The sequence below is a fragment of the Phyllobates terribilis genome, unplaced genomic scaffold (assembly GCF_046119375.1).
Source record: "Phyllobates terribilis strain yellow unplaced genomic scaffold, ASM4611937v1 Scaffold_1__5_contigs__length_1240528914, whole genome shotgun sequence".
Lineage (NCBI taxonomy): Eukaryota > Metazoa > Chordata > Amphibia > Anura > Dendrobatidae > Phyllobates > Phyllobates terribilis.
Window position 1 is genome coordinate 878673076 of NW_027362761.1, and position 15214 is coordinate 878688289.

Here is a 15214-nt window from a genome sequence, read left to right on the forward strand (position 1 = left end):
ATAAGCAGACTCCTCCACCTTTCCCCTGTTTCCGGTCCCTTCTAAATAAACTATAATCTAATAAATTTACCGCCCAGTCGTAGCTATTGTCTAACCAAGTCTCTGTTATACCTACGATGTCATACCTCTCCTCCGATATAAGCGCCCGCAGCTCATCCGCCTTATTGGTCAGGCTTCTTGCGTTGGTCAGCATGCAAGATAAAATTTTGGGGTTATTTAGCATCCTATTCTTCTCTAACGATCTAACTGTACTAGTGTCTTCGGGTCAATATAAAACCCGGGACGCTATTCTCGGCACAGTGTACCAACTGACACAGGCAGAGAAGGGAGAGGTGCTTCCGAACTAGGGACAGAGTTTTAGGTGTGTATAGGCAGCGATTAGACACCACTTTTATTTCTTTCAACCGCAACAACAGACCTTATTAGGGCTAATTATAATCAATATTTATACTGCTGCTAGCAGCACTTAGGGAGAAATTGTGCCGGAAGGATAATGTAGGACAGGATAAGGTTAATTTCACATTCTTTCTGCTGCAAATCATATCAAAAGCCCTTCTCAGGGCTACTAATATTCTTTGTGCTCTTAATCCTGCAAAGTTTTCTCAGTAGGGAAATTTTATACACCATTTATAGTGCTCCAGTTGTGTGTTAAAAGCATACAGCCAGACTCAGTTGGTTGCAATTGCATTGCTATATAGTGCAAGCAGTTAAATAAGTCCATCTGAGGTGGACAAAATTTCCTGTGATACAAATAATGAAAAGTTTTCTCAACATCGAAATATTATATTCCATTTAAACTGTGCCAGTTATGCATTAAAAGCATACAGCCAGACTTGGTTGCTTAGCAATAGCAACACTATATTGCTACTGCAGAGTAAGAAGTCCATCTGAGGTGGGCACATTTTCTTGCCATACTAATAAGCCTGCAAAGTTTTTTCAGCATGGAAATATCATACGTAATTTAAAATGGGCAAGGTGCGTGGTAAGGGACGGGGATGTGGACGTAATGTTGATGGTGAGCGCAGAGGTCGAGCCCACAGTCAAGGTGAAACTGTGCCTGATGCAGGAGCACAACAAACACACACATCATGACAACCTAGCTTCCTTTCCTACCTTTTAGACGGACGCGGAACACCACTCTTGAAGCTAGACCAGTGTGAAGATGTTGTTGATTGGACAGCAGATGATGCTTCCAGTCAGTTTGCCAGCACCAATCTGTCTTCCAAATAGTAAAGTCTCAGTAGCCGTGAGTCTGGATCACATAATCTGCACCCTGATCCTCCTTCCTCTAAGTGCCCGGAAACAAGTGACCCCACACTTAGACACTCTGAAGAGCCGTTCACATTTCCATTTATAGATTCTGGCCTCTCGCCCTACCCGTTTCAAACGAGACATGAGGAAATCGCAGGTAGCGATTAGAGATGAGCGGTGTTCGAATCGAACTGTTCGCCAATTTCAAATTCGAGCTGTTTTGGGAGGTGTTTGAGCCGTTCGACGACCCCGAACGATTTGAAAAAAATCCGGCTGTTCGAGGTTATGTTCGATAACTGTTCGTGCACCAAAATCGTAACTGGATTTTTTCACAGTAATGCTGATAATCAATGTTAATACACAGTTTGAGTGTACAGCGGGGCGGGGGGAGGGGCATGGGATGGATCTCTGCAGAAATAATAAAGATCTCCATTTTTTTTTCTCTTTCCCGCATTTACAGTGGGGAGGTGCAGTCTGTCAGCCTATCAGCAGCGCACACACGGCGCGAAGTGCTTTTTTTCACACAAGCAAGGGCATGTGTCATTGGCAGTGTATGTCACATGTCCTTGCCCTATAAGACCCAGCCATTTTCCCCGTCGCCACCATTTTCTCACTGCTGCAGCTGAGTGTTAGACGGCACTGCTGTTGTTAGCGCTATATTGTGTAACTGAATTGCAAGCGAATTTTCTCTTAAATAGACAGAAAGGTTTAGGGAGTAGGGACTAGTTTGTAATTGCAGCCCTTTTGAGGGCTAGGTTACAGCAGTTCCTAGCACTTTTAGCAGGCAGGTCTGTGCTCTTAAATCGACAGATAGGTTGGGAGTAGTCACTAGTTGTAATTCCAGCCTTTTTGAGGGCTAGGTTACATCAGTTCCTCTCACTTTTTGACAGGCAGGTCTGTTTTAGTGCTGTGCAAGTGTTTTTCACAGCATTTGGCTAAATCTAGCGAAGCAAATCCTTTTGGGCCTCTTGCAGTGTGTGTTAGTCAGTGGAGTAGCGTATCTGTGTTGCAAGCTATACCACCTGTGTATGTAATGCAAATTTTTTACTGCACCTAGCCAAGTAAAACCCTTTGGGCATAGTAGCAGTGTGTGGCACTCATTGTATTAGGCCATCTATACCAAGCTCCACCAGCTTTGAATTAATAATATATTTTAGCTGCATCTAGCCCGGAAAATAATTTTGGGCTTAGTAGCAGTGTGTGGTACTCATTGTATTAGGCCATCTATACCAAGCTCCACCAGCTTTGAAATTAATAATAATTTTTAGCTGCATCTAGCTCGGAAAACAATTTTGGACATAGTAGCAGTGTGTGGTACTCATTGTATTAGCCATCTATACCAAGCTCCACCAGCTTTGAAATTAATAATAATTTTTAGCTGCATCTAGCCCAGAAAATAATTTTGGGCATAGTAGCAGTGTGTGGTACTTATTGTATTAGGCCATCTATACCAAGCTCCACCAGCTTTCAAATTAATAATAATTTTTGTTCTCTCTGAACGTGTGTTCAGCGCTGCTGGTGGTGTGCTGACAGATAAGCGCACGCAGCTGTCCACTGACAATGTAGACAGACTCACGTTCTTAAAGATGAACAAATCATGGATCCGCAAGGACTTTTCTACCCCTGTGTCATCCTGGGGAGAGTAAAAGCTTGAGGATTTGTTAAAATCACCTCACCCACCGTTTTAAGCAACTCTGGGGCAATTGATGCCACTTAAGTGGTGTGTGTGCCCCAAATTTTTTGAAAAAATGGAGACTCTTTTAGGAGTCCCCTTGCTGTGTTTTACGTGACGTTGGCATTGTCAATTACAGGTGGGTTGGGTCTCCCCCCCCCCTTTTAACCATAAGAAACTACATACACTATGGCTTGGGGTAACACAGATGGTTGAGTCTGAAGAGCTGTTTACCCAGAGGTCTGCTCCAAAGCTTCAGTGTCTGCTAGTCAGCGTAGTAACCCTGCTGCGAAGCAAGCTGCACCGCCTGTGTATCTAATAATGATTTTTAACTGCATCTAGCCTAGGCAGACTGTGGTGACCCCCAACCAAACCCAGACGCTCAGCCCCCTACCGCCCCCCTTTCATTGACTATACAATCATGTAACTCTTACAACTGGATGGGTGAGGATCGGTCACAGCTTTATTAACTGTTTATACTCAATACATTAGAATTTTATTTCTAAAATAATTCTGCTTGTTGCAGCATGCCCTGTGTCTCCAGTCTCCACAACGACAAGTTGGCCAACAAGTGTAACTCTCCAACATGTCCTTTCTATTTCCAGGCCATGGAGGATCCTGCGTACTCGTATGCAGGACTCTGTCCCCCATCCATCACTGTTAATGCTTGTTCCACTCCATCCTAGAGTCCTGACAGGAATATGTCCAGTCCAATATCCATTAAGTGAACACAGTCGGGCCGTATGAGGCCTGCTTTATCTCCTTCCAGTTGCCCGCCTCTGTCTCTTATAAATTTTGCCATCCAAATATTTATTAGCCGCCTTGTCTGTTCGATGGCCGTGATGTCTCGGGCACCTTGCCATACCGCGCTCGGTACAATCTCTGACTGTTTTTGTGAAAAAATCTCTGAAGCGCTCAGTGTCTAGTTTCATTATTTCCATTAGTTATGAACTCTTGTGATAACCTAGGTCGTTTCCCCCGGCCTGTATAACTAAGATGACCGGACCTCTTGCCTCTCTCCCTACCTTGATTACCTCCATTAGTATCTGTGGCCATTGCAGGCCTCTAATACCTCTCCAGTTGAAATATGTGTTATGAAACTCTAATTTCCTCCCGCCAGGGCAGACTTTGCCCTTTTTTCTGCCCAATATATATACGAGTGGCCTATCACCCACACTGTTGGCTTAGCGTCACCTGTAAAAGAAACAAGCCACATTAGGATAGCACGTCCGGTCTTATGTATCTCGCCAAACACATGGATCGCCATCTCCCTATCCTCTGAACTTCTGTTTGTGACAGTCCTGCTCTTGCTGCTTCCGTGGCCGCGCCTATGCGGAATGAGTGTGTCCCATAATCTTTGCGGTGGTTCCCTGCCGATGTTATGCATTTATTAAATATAGCTTGGAACTGGTATCTTGATAATGGTGTTCCATCAATGTGTGATAGGAAGAAATTACTTTGTGGTCTGATGGTTATATATATTTTTAGTATTGTTACCCGACTCAGCGTAACATTTGTGGGTTGTAGAAGTACCCAAGTGCCCCTGCCCGCTGGAACCGTTTTCGATTTGTGTATGCGTAGACGTATTGCATTATTGGCTATGACTGCGTCCTGGTGTAATAAGCCTCCACTGGTGTTAATTTTGGATTGAGGGGCTAATTCGCTTATGCATAGTGCCCCGAAGAAGGCAATCGCAAATACAGTAGACAGTAGTGTTGCTTCGAATTGTGAGTATCATGTTAATGGTGTTAGGGATATGATGTGAGAAATCAGTTTTAGTGACACGGGACGGGACGTCTACACTCCTGACTTGGCTGACCCCTTTTCCACCCTTTTATGGATTGTCTGATGATGAATCTCTTTGTCACATGTCCCCAATTCAGTAGCTGTAAGTGAAATGCTACTCCGGTCAGCCACCGCTGTGCTGACGCCCCTGATATGCCCCTCATCATTAGCTGGTGACTTGTAATCTGGCTTGTTCACATTGGTCAACCCGTCTGCCTGCTACTAGTCGTGTCCACTGTTCCCATGCCTTACCGTATGCTTGCCACATCGACGGGGCAACTGACGCTCTGATTAATGGCATCAACTATTTTCCACTAGATCCCATAGGGAGGCTGGGCAAATGTTGCCCGATGGGTGGGCGTTGGGGAGGAGCTCTGTGAAAATCTGCCAATTGAATTGTGATAAAGCGTTAGCAGCAGCGTTAGACCCCTCAGCATCGTGGCTAGCGCGGACCCATACATTGTGTTTTAGGCACAGGAATGCTAGCCAGCGTAGTAGGCCTAGCACTGGGAGAGACGATGATGCCATATTATTAATGAAGGGCGCTAGGCTGGTGTTTTTTGTTATGAAGAGTATATTTTTGTTAGCCTGGCGCGCGCCCCATATTTCTATTGCTACCACTATTGGAAACAGTTCCAGGACTGTCTGTTTTTTTGCCAGCACTTGTTCTGCCCAATACGGAGGCCATAAGCTTGAGCACCATTGGTTATTTAGTATCGCTGCATATCCGCCTGATTCTGCCGCCCCGGTGAATAATCTTAGTTGAATGTTGGACTGTTCTGCTGACATAAATAACGTGTGACCGTTGAATGATTATAAGAAGGTTTTCCACACCTCTAAGTCCGCCCGTAGCTGCCTGCTGATTCTGATTGTATGACTCGGTTTAGATGCCCCTTTTGTTGCGGGCGATAAATGAAGAGAAAAAACCCTTCCAACTATCATCACCCGGCTCGCAAACACGAGGAGACCTAGTAATACTTGCATCTGCTGTAGTGTTACTTTCCATACTGCACAAAAAACCTAGATCAGGTGTAATGTTTTGGTATTTTTTCCCATGGGAGGCGGAACAACCTTGCTGTGGTGTCGATTTCGATGCCTAAGAATGATTTTTTTTAGTTGTGGGGCCTATGTTTTTGGTTGGGCATAATGGGACTCCAAACCGACGGGAGATGTTTGTGAATTCGTTGAGTAAAGGGCAGCGAAAGTGGATGACCAATCGCCACATGGCAGAAAAAGAAAGGAAAAAATCAGCTCACCCACCTAGAAGATCAACAGCACGGAGCCAGGAGTGCTACCAGACGAACATGAGGAACCAGGAAGATCCAGCTGAACAAATCTTCTAAAATCCACTTTTTATTGGGTCATACAAAAAATATTTTAAAAGTCCACCTTGGAGAAGAACAGCAAATGCGTTTCGAACTAAAGGTTCTTAATCATTGCATAGCAAAAAAACAGCAAGGAAGTGGTATTTATATGTCATGTCCTGCTATGCACCTGTTCAAGGCTGAGTTAATCAGAAATTTAAACACACATACCTTGTTAAAATCGTATAGTATAGAAACAATGCATATAAATGTAAATAATCCAAAAGAAAAAGAATAAAGGAACATATATATAATAGTAATCTATAAATGATCATTCATAATGATACATCAAATCATGTCTGATGTTTAAACCCGCTGGTACACGTGTATTTAAAGTATAAATCCACAAACTTTCTCTATTAAGGAGCTTTCTCCTATAATCATCCACCAAATCTCCACCAATCGCCACGGCCCACGGAGGGGACACCACAGTCAGTGAATCCTTCCTTATTTAGTATACAGTCTACCAATACTTTGGGCGTATTAGCCCAGCTGCGAAGCAAGCTGCACCGCCTGTGTATCTAATAATAATTTTTAACTGCATCTAGCCAAGGCAGACTGTGGGGACCCCCAACCAAACCCAGACGCACTGCATCTAACCCAGCCAATCATTTGATAGTATTGCTAGTAGCAGAGTCGCATGGGCTCTAAACCTTGCATAGCCTGTGCATTTTTTCAGATCGATAAGGATGACCCAACTCGTGTTATCTGTAACATTTGTCACCAAAAGCTAAGTAGAGGTCAAAAAATCCATAGTTTGAGTACTTCATGCATGAACCGTCACACGGATATGAAGCATAAGTTGCAGTGCGAAGCTCACTATGCTACAATGCGGCCTAGCGGGCCGGGACAACCACCATCTGCCCCACCTGGGGAGACTAATAAAAGCTTGAGTATTTTGGAAAATCACCTCACCGACCGTTTTAAGCAACTCTGGGACAATTGATGCCACTTAAGTGGTGTCTGTGCCATAATTTTGGGAGAAAATGGAGACTCTTTTTGGAGTCCCCTTGCTGTGTTTTACATGATGTTGCCATCGTCAATTCCAGGTGGGTCGGGTCTCTCCCCCCCCTTTTAACCGTAAGAAACTACATACACTATGGCTTGGGGTAACACAGATGGTTGAGTCTGAAGAGCTGTTTACTCATACTATAGCCTGGGAATCAGAGGTCTGCTCCAAAGCTTCAGTGTCTGCTAGTCAGAGGAGCAGCCACCGCCTGTAGATCTAATTACATTTTTTTTTTCAAATTCAAGTTTTTTTTTATTTTTGTGTTGAAAAAGTACAAGAAAATACAATATACATAGTAAAAGGGGTAGTATAACTATAAATCTATGCATAACGACAGTACATTGGGGGGTACAGGGAGGGTTTTCCATCAATATCCAGATCAAGCATGTATTTTTCCATATGAAAGATAGAGAGAGAGGGAGCAGACCACGGCAGACCACCAATCAATAGAGTGCGATTATGATCATTGTTGTGCCGACATCACGGATAACTATAGTTGGGGGCTAGATGAAAGGCGTCAGAGTTTTGCAAATCAATCCAATCCCTCCAAATCACACAGTATCTATCAACATCAGCCGGTGAGATGGCAATCAGATGCTCCATCCTATTAAGGAGGGAGATCTCCGCAAACCATTCCTCCACAGTGGGTGGGTCTCTGCTTTTCCAGTGTCATGGAATAACATTCTTAGCCGCCTGTATTAGGTAGCCTATTGATTACCTTTTATAACTACGTTTACTTATTGGTAACATTGATAAAAGGAGGGCTTCTGGCGTATTAGGGATAGTCAAACCAGTTATTTTCTCAATCATGGGAACCACCTTTGCCCAAAATGCATTTATTATAGGGCATGCTCACCATATGTGTGACATTGTCCCTTCCCCCTCCCCACATCTCCAACATCTATCTGAGACCACTGGATACCATCTATGAAGGACTGCTTGTACCCGGTACCATCTAGAGATAATTTTGAAGGAGGTTTCCTGAGCTTTGGACCCTATTGAGATTTTATGTGTTAGGAAGAAACATTTATCCCATTGTAAGTCAGAGAAGGACTTCCCCAGTTCTCTTTCCCATGCACCGCAGAATCCTGGCCTATTGTCAGTTACCTGGGCAATGAGGAGATTATACAGTAGGGAGATGGAGTGTGTAGGGGGTGACAATGATAGGCTCAATTTTTCAAAGTTTGTGAGATCTCTATGAAGATGTGTGCACTTCTTCACAGTCGAATAGGTGTTGTAACTGGCTATATTCAAAATTAGCCTTCGGGGAAGTGGCTCTTCCCTATAACAAGTCATTGAGGGGGAGCAGCGAAGTATTGGAGATGACATGAGAAAATAATATCGGATGGGATTTATTTGAACCGAGAAATCTATTTGCAGATAGTCCTGGTGGGAAATCTGGATTATCTGAAATCGGGAGCAAGGGGCCCTGGGGGTCGATTGAGGATAAGCTTTTTTTTGGGGATCTCAAAGCCAAAGCAGTGGCATAAGTATTATATGACATGAGGCCAAGAGAGGGGACAGTTAAATGGGCGCACCATGGGAGAGTGGTAAGAGCTTTAGGACAAATGGATTGAGCTATTTTGACCTACAAATTCCCCTCCGAATGATGGAAGAAGTCCAGGATTCTAGCGTGTACTGCTGCCATGTAATACCCTCTACAATCCGGAAGGCTAAGGCCCCCCTTTTGTTTGTGTCTAATCAGAACGTCCCCCCGAATGCGTGGACGCCCACTTGCCCAGATAAATCTGCAAAAGCTAGTGCGTAGTCTTTTCCAAAAATTTGAGGGAATTACCACTGGAATGGTTTGGAAGAGGTATACGAATTTAGGTAGGACGTTCATTTTTAGTATATTTATTCTGCCGAACCAGGAAAAATCCTTCACCGGCCAAGAAGTAAGATCTCTATGGAGTTGTTCAATAAAGGGCCCAAAATTAAGATAAAATAGACGGGAGAGGTCTCTATGAATACGAATTCCTAAGTATTTGATACCCTGTGAGGGCCAGGCAAAGGGAAAGTTGGACTGGATGGAATCCTGTATGGATTTGGGGAGGGAGACATCGAGGGCCTCAGACTTCGCTGCATTGATTTTAAAATTTGACCATGTAACAAAGTGATCTATTTCAGCCATAACAGCATGGATGGATATATGCCTCAATCACACCCATCCTCTTTTCCATACATAGAATCATAGAATCATAGAATGGTAGAGTTGGAAGGGACCTCCTGGGTCATCTGGTCCAACCCCCTGCTCAAAGCAGGATTCACTAGATCATCTCAGACAGATGTCTGTCCAGCCTCTGTTTGAAGACGTCCATTGAAGGGGAACTCACCACCTCTCGTGGCAGCCTGTTCCACTCATTAATCACCCTAACTGTCAAAAAGTTTTTTCTAATATCTAATCTGTGTCTCCTCCCATTTAGTTTCATCCCATTGCTTCTAGTCTTTCCTTGTGCAAATGAGAATAAAGATGATCCTTCTACAATGTGACAGCCCTTGACATATTTGTAGACAGCTATTAAGTCTCCTCTCAGTCTTCTTTTTTGCAAGCTAAACATTCCCAAATCCTGCAACCGTTCCTCATAGGACATGGTTTGCAGACCAGTCACCATTCTGGTCGCTCTTCTCTGAACTTGCTCCAGTTTGTCTATGTCTTTTTTAAAATGTGGTGCCCAAAACTGTACACAGTATTCCAGATGAGGTCTGACCAAAGAGGAGTAAAGACCGATAATGACTTCACGTGATCTAGACTGTATGCTTCTGTTAATACATCCCAGAATTGTATTTGCCTTTTTTGCTGCTGCATCACACTGTTGACTCATGTTCAGTCTATGATCTATTAGTATACCTAAGTCTTTTTCACATGTACTGTTGCTTAGCTCTATTCCTCCCATTCTGTATATGCTTTTTTCATTTTTATTGCCCAGATGTAGTACTTTGCATTTTTCCCTGTTAAAAACCATTCTGTTGGTTGCTGCCCACTGCTCCAGTTTATTTAGGTCTTTTTGAATCCTCTCTCTCTTCTCTAGTATTAGCTATCCCTCCTAGCTTTGTGTCATCAGCAAATTTAATCAGTTTACCCTCAATTCCTTCATCTAAATCATTGATAAAGATGTTGAACAATACAGGTCCCAGGACGGAGCCCTGTGGTACCCCACTTGAGACATTCATCCAGCTGGATGTGAAGCCATTTACAACCACCCTTTGAGTCCGATCACTAAGCCAGTTATGAATCCACCTAACAGTTGCCTGGTCCATTGCATACTTGGTCATTTTTTCAATAAGGATGGTGTGAGATACTTTGTCAAATGCTTTGCTGAAGTCAAGATATACTATATCTACAGCATTTCCCTGATCCACCCAGTCAGTGATTCTGTCATAGAAGGAAATTAAGTTAGTCTGACATGACTTGTTAGTTACAAACCTCCCTCTTGATTAGGTTAAGCCTGTTTCCCCATAACATCTGGAAAAACAGGCCATAGACCCGTGTCCAGAGAGGTTCTGGCAAGATACATACGCTGCCCAGGTAATTTAACAATGGAAGCAAGTACCCCTTGATCAGGTTCTCCCGCTCCCTCAGGGTTAAAGTCCAACCCTTCCACTGGTCCACCTTCTGGGCGGCGATCTTTAGCCTGCCCTCCCAATTTTGTTGGGGGTAATCCCCCGGGCCGAAAATGATGCCTAAGATCTTAGCCATGGACTGGGGCTCTGGGAGGGTGTCCGGGAGACAAAAACTGGGGTCTCCCCCTCCCAGCCAGAGACTCTCACATTTTTCCAGGTTAATCCTCGACCCGGATGCCTCCGAGTAGCGGTGAACATCCAACATCACCCAGTCCGCCTCCTCCTTCGAGGACACAAAAAGGGAGACATCATCAGCGTACGCCACTGCCCTCAAGGTGGCCTCCGGGGCCGCCACGTCCATCCGGACTCCCGCCAACGGTCCACCCTCGATCCTCCTTAAAAAGGGGTCGATGGCGAACACGTATAACAGCGGGCTCAACGGACAGCCCTGACGAACCCCGGATTCTACCTCAAAAGGGCTGCCGGACCAACCATTCACCAACGGGAAAGTCTCTTCCCCCGAATACAATGCCTTTAACCAATTTACAAACCCCCCCGGGCAGGCCATACCTCAGAAGGACAGACCAGAGGTAGTCGTGGTTCACCCGATCAAAGGCTTTTGCCTGGTCTAAGGACAACAGGAACCCCTTCCAGAGACCAGCCCTGCCCTGCTCCACTGCCTCTCGGACACCGAGCACAGCACTAAAAGTGCTGCGGCCTGGAACAGAACAGTGCTGGGACCCCGAAAGGAGCCGGGACCGATTAAACAGTATCTTAGCCAGTACCTTCCGGTCCGTATTGAGAAGCGCTATGGGACGCCAATTCTCAATACGGGACGAGTCCTTACCCTTTGACAGGATAATCAGGGCTGACCTCCTCATTGAACGGGGAAGAGCACCCGAGGAGAGGCATTCGTTTAACACCTCCGTCAAGAGGGGGACCAAGGAGTCCCTAAAGGTCTTGTAGAATTCAGACGTTAAGCCGTCTGGACCTGGCGATTTTTTGGGCCGGAGCCCATCAATGGCCAGTCTCACTTCCTCTTCCCTGATTACCTCGGTCAAAACACCAAGCGAGGGGTCATCCCCTGGTTCAGGGATGGCTTCAGCCAGGAAAGCCGACATCACGTCCCGATTCAGATCCCTCTTTCCCAAGAGGCGTGAGTAGAACGACCTGACGACTTCCAAGATCCCCGATTTGGATCGGTTCAGGGAGCCTGTACCGTCAATCAGGCTGGTCACCACTTTACAACCTACAGACATCTTACAATTTCTGTAGGGGTCGGGCGAGCGGTACCTCCCGAAATCCCTCTCAAAAACTAAAGATGTGTGTCTATCGCACTGACACCTCTTAAGTAAAGACTTCACCCTGGAGATTTCCTCGTGGTCACCTCCAGTCGAAACGAGCTGTTCAAGTTTCCTCCTCAGACCTTGGTACAAACGGTACTTACTCAGGTTCCTGAGGCTAGAGAGCTGGCGGAAGAAGCTCGCAACCTGATCCTTGAACATCTCCCACCACTCTGGCTTAGTGCTACACAGATCCAATAGCGGTACCTGGCTCTGAAGAAAGTCCTCAAAGGATTGTCTCACCTCCGCTTCTTCCAGCAGGGATGAATTCAGCTTCCATAGTCCTCTCCCCATCCGGGGGGTTTCTGCAAAATTCAAGGAAAAGAAAATTAGACAGTGGTCAGAGAATTCCACCTCCACAGCGGACACTGCTGAAGAGACTGCCTCCTCCTTTAAAAAAAACCTGTCTATCCTTGACCTACAGCTACCTCTGAAATAGGTGAACCCACTGTGACCTGGGGTGTGCCGGATGTGGAGATCTGCCAGGCGAGCATCACTAGCTATGCTATTCAAGGCAACGCTATCATAAGCCAGCCGGCCCTTGGCACCTCCCCTGTCACTCAATCTTGTGACGGTGTTGAAGTCACCTCCAAAGACCACCTGCCGTCTTGTAAAAAGATAGGGCTTGATCTTCATAAAGAGACATTTGCGGTCCCACTTAGACTGAGGACCGTAGATGTTTATGAGCCGAATCTCTTGTCCCCTCATGAAGACGTCTAAGAACAAGCACCTCCCCATTTCTACCTCGATAACCCTCCGGCATTCAACCGCTGCGGCCTTAAAAAGGACCGCCACCCCGCTATACGGCTCGGCCGCAAGAGACCAGTATGAGGGCCCACACCTCCACTCACTTTTCGCCTTGTGAATGGCCCCCATGTCAGTTAGCCTGGTCTCCTGCAAGAATAAAACTTCAGCCTCAACCCGGGTGAAAAAATCAAAGGTCGTGAATCTGGCCGCATCAGACTTAATACTGGCGACATTAATGGACGCCAGTGTCAACGGGGTGGGTGCCGCCATTGGATGAACGATTTAGATGGCCTTTTTCTTCCTCCCACCCCCTTCACCATCCGAAAGCGGCCCCATACTGCTCCCCCTATCACACTCCCGGCGCTTGAGGGAGACCGAGGTATCCATGGAGCCCCCCCTCCCTTCCTCACCACTGGGCACGGGGACAGTCCCTCCCCCAGAGGAAGATGGTGTAACCCCCAAAGAAGGGACCCCGCCAGCCCAGGCGACACAGTGCCAGGTAACATATTGCCAGCGGGGGACCCCGTTGGTGCGGCCCCCCTTGCCGTGGTTGGAGGCGGGGCTTCAGATGTTGTGCCATTTTTTTGTTTCTTACAGTGTATGTTTCTTGCACTTTCATTACCTGCATTTTCCCCCGATACCGGCACTGGGGCCCCCGCAGACTTGGGTGGAATTAGGCGAGCGGGGGACCCCAGCAACACCGCGCCCCCTGCCGGAGGTGCGGTCATGGACGCGGCCGGTTGCGTCACCACCGCGGTATCCCTGCTACACCTCCCGCCCTCACTCTCTACTGGCGCCGAGGTCCCTGCAGCCCCAGATGGTGGCGGGCCCTCAGGGGACCTCGGCGACACCGCTCCCCCCGCCGGTGGTGCGATCCGGGATACGGCCGGCAGTTTTACAGTCGCAGCCCTGCTACCGCCCTTTGGAGATACCGGCGCCGCGGGGCCCCCGCAGCCCCAGGTGGAAGCGGGCTTGCAGGGGACCCCGGCAGACCGGCCCCCCCCGCCGAGGGCGCGGGCGGGGTGAGGATGGCCGCAGCAATCACGGCTGCCCCCATGCCCTTCCTAGCGGGCCCTGGGGCCCCCGCAGACCCAGTAGATGACATACTCGCAGGGGACCCCGGAGGCACCACACCCCCCACCAAGGTGGGGGTCCGGGTCAGCCGGACCTGCTGCACCATCCTCATGTTTGGTCCTTGCCCACCCCCCCTGCTATGACCAGCAGGGGCGGCTGCCTGTACCACGGTTACATTATTCGCCCCGCTCCCTTGCACTGGGGCCACATCAGAACCCAGGCTGGGGTGGGAAACGGGCCCACAGTGGGACTGAGGGGTCCCAGGAAGGGGGACATAGATGTATTTCTCCTCCACCACCTTTTTTTTTCCTATCTTCTTTCTTTCCCCCCTCCTGGTTACCTCACCCTGGCAGCCCTCATCCCCAAATCTTAGCTGGGAGTAATCCACTCCCGGGGACTCGAGCTGCCAGATCTGGCACATGAGGTAACCCCCCTCGCTACTGCTGCTGTCGCCGCTCCCCTCGTACTCCGATAGACTGGAGTCCGACGGGAGCGCGACCTGGTGGGGTTCCAGCAGCCCACTATGCGTTACTCGGTGATCACTTACTGAGTCCGCAGGCAGGCCCTGTGGCTCCTCCTCCTCTGATGATGATGATGACGACGACGACGATGATTCCTCTGCCTGGGTCAGGCGACCAGACCCCCCTGGCACCCTCTTTGTGACGGCAGCCATGCTCCAGAACCTCTCGTCGTTCACCAGTTTCTCATAGAAGGGACCTGCATTTTTCAGGATTTCTTGTTTCCTTTTTCCCAGACTTTTTACTGAGCTTTTCAGCTCCTTAATCTTGACAGACAGGGCCGGCCTCTGGCCGCGCGATGCACTACCTGCAGCCAGCCGGGCACACCGCAACTCCTCCCGGAGTCGTCCCAAGGTCTTACCGGCCTCCACGTACTCGCGGAGGTATGCACTCAGGCGGGAGCCATAGGTGCCAACAGGCTCCCCCTCGGCCTGGACGCCCCAGTCCTTGTGGACGGCCGAGCCCCCGCGAGAACTAGGCCCCTCACCGAGAGGAGAGATGGTTACTGCGTCTGGCCCAGCTTTGGCCGGTGCCCTGCTGCCCCTCCTCGCCTTCTTCTCTGTCTTGGCCACCTCCTTCTTGGCCTCCTCCTTCCTAGCCTTAGCCTCCTTGGCTTTTTTAGCCCTTAATGTGCTCCCCTTCATAATGGAGGAAGGGGGACTCAAAGCTCCCAGAAAAGTCCAGATTGGGCTCTCAGAAAGGTCCAGACAGGGCTCCCACCCCCGGTACCAACCGAGGGGTGGGAGACGGGGACAGGCTCCACTGAAGTCCTCAATCCACCCTCCCTCTCCTGGGTCCGAGAAGGGGGGGGTCCCTGTAGGCAAACAAAGTCTTGGAGCTTCAGCTCCTCTCTCCAACACCTGACTCTCTCCACCAAACTCCGCCCAGGA